The following is a 2,453-nucleotide window of genomic DNA, read 5'->3' as shown; positions in this document are numbered from 1 at the left end:
AAATCTCTCTGTCCACAAGGGACATTCACATTACTCCAGCAACTAAAGAGACCCGCCTGCAAAGACGCACGTGTTCAGTGTGTTAAAATAGGGCTCTAGGAAGTCGGGAAGGAGGCCTGATTACCCAGATTAAATACAAATATCAAAACAGTAGAGTCAAAAAAATAATGATCAATGGAAATAAAGGACAAGACAATATTAAATGTCCTTGCGAGGGTGAGATACAGGGAGCATAGGCAGCTAATGGTGTCTCCAGTTGTGGGGAAAGCAGGGAGAATATAAATATTCCAGCCAGAAGCACTTGCTATTATATAGCTATCAAAGCAATTTTCCAGTATACACATCAGCAGATACAACTAAAGATGATCAGAAAGCACAGTCATACCTTTATCACAAAAAAACTACATTCAAAGGTCCAATGCTCCATCTCTTGTTATTGTAGGCCCCAGCAGGCCCCTGCGCTGGGATACTGTACTATGTAAAGCTTAAGGGTTAATTCTCACTCTCAGAAAAAGAATAAGAACATCCTGCCTGAACACTTTGTGATTTAACATTTATGACACATTCGGACCTGATGTTTGTTACATCCCTAAGTAAATGTTGAAACAATTGTGATAATTTGCAAGTAAAGAGAATTGCCCAATGCATATCAGGAATGTGGTTGATGTGTAAATCATGGGGCAGTGGGAGGGCAAAAAAGATTCCTTATCTTTTCTTTTAGTAAAATTGGTGTTAATAGAATTGGTGAAGGTATAAGGATTTTATTATGTTAGTAAGTACAAGATAATGTACTAATGTAAGGAAATAAGAATGTAATGATTTTTAATAAGCATGAATGAGGAATGAATGCAGTTTGAATGCTGAGATAAAACAGTGAGAAAAACAATTGTTGCTTCAAGGACCAGAGGGAGAGAAGAAGCGTTTGTTTAAAGAACTTTACAACCCAGATGGCCAGATCAAGAGAACCCCCGGAAAACAGGGGAATTAACACCCAAAGACAGAAACAGCCAAAGTGTGAGACAGGAATGAAGAAATGATGAGAAAGCTGTTACACTTACAACTTCAAACGTAATTGATGATTACATCAAACACGGAGACTATCTGACATGACAGGATCCATAGACCCGAATGGGGATGGATTAATATAAAAATGGGAAGAAGAAACCTGGACTTTGGGCTCGTTCTGCATACCCCAAGGAGCATCGTGTCGTGACCGACGAGAGCCCGGCTCCAACCTCGTGCCTGAACCACTTGGCCAGTGACTTCAGCTCGAGCAACAAGGGACTGGTAATTATACCCCTCCTGCAGAACTCTGTGTATGTCTGTGTGTGTGTGAGAGAGAGAGAGTGTGTGTGTTTAGGTAACTGCTTTTTCAAATATGTTTTTGTATTCATAATAAACTCAGCATATTGCCTTATCCCCTGAATAAGACCCTGCTGTTTATTTCTAAGTATAACATTATGTCTGGTACTCCTATGCAAAGGGGTAGTAGACAGAGGAAAAATTACCGACACTGAGTGCAGCTTGTTTATTTCACACTATAAACACCAGTCTTTGAACAGAGTTGGTCAAAAAACAGCATACACGCAAACCCCCTTTTTCAGGGATCTCAGCCCAAAAACCAGTGCCTAGTTCCAAGCATCTCTACCTCAAGTATAGTTAAAGAGGCCTAAAGCAGAGACAAAACTCCCTTGCAGTTTGCCACATCTCCCCCAAAAACTGACAACACAGTATTTCTTCCAAAACTAAATATTTACTCACAAGCTAGGAAAAGGAACTCCAAATAATATGTAATAGCATCATCTGATGACTCCCTGCCATAACATTATTATTGTTTATTTCTGGTAGTAGCCATAATGCACTAGGCACCATCTAAACAGAAAGGCAGCAAAATCCCTGCCTGGAGAAGTCTTCATATTTAAAGAATGTTTTTTATTTTACAGTATGATGGCAGTAATCAAATAATTAAGATGAAAATGGCACCAGATGGGCGAGTTACATAGCTTGAGAGCTCCACACTGGGAAGTCAAGTGTTAGCCACAAGGATCAGGAAGTCTCTGGAGTCTATCAGCTTTCCTGAAACATTTTTAAGTAAGAGGAAATCAGTTACTAGGACAGTGATTGGACTAAGGAGGGACAGGTTTGTGCCTGACCAAAGTAACACTGCTTGCAAGCCTACTCTGGATTAAGACTATTTGTTTTAGTTTGGGTATTGATTGGGTTGTACTTTATACTGTTCGGAGGAAGAAAGAGCACAAAGGACATGTTTGCTTGCTATTGGCCTTGCTTTATTTTGTTTGGGGAAAGAGAGAGTTTCCAAAGTTTGTGCCTGTAGGAAGGCTACTGTGCTGTATTTTGGTTTTGAAGAGGAAGAAGTTTGGAACCTGGATAATGATCTGAACTTGAAGGCTGTATACTGGGACGTCAGCCAGCAAGAGAACCTGGAGTTCTCT

Source organism: Emydura macquarii, unplaced genomic scaffold (genome assembly GCF_026122565.2).
Source record: "Emydura macquarii macquarii isolate MOO-44397 ecotype Brisbane River unplaced genomic scaffold, CSIRO-AGI_Emac_v2 contig_2422, whole genome shotgun sequence".
NCBI lineage: Eukaryota > Metazoa > Chordata > Testudines > Chelidae > Emydura > Emydura macquarii.
Note: the sequence above shows the minus strand (reverse complement) of the source record.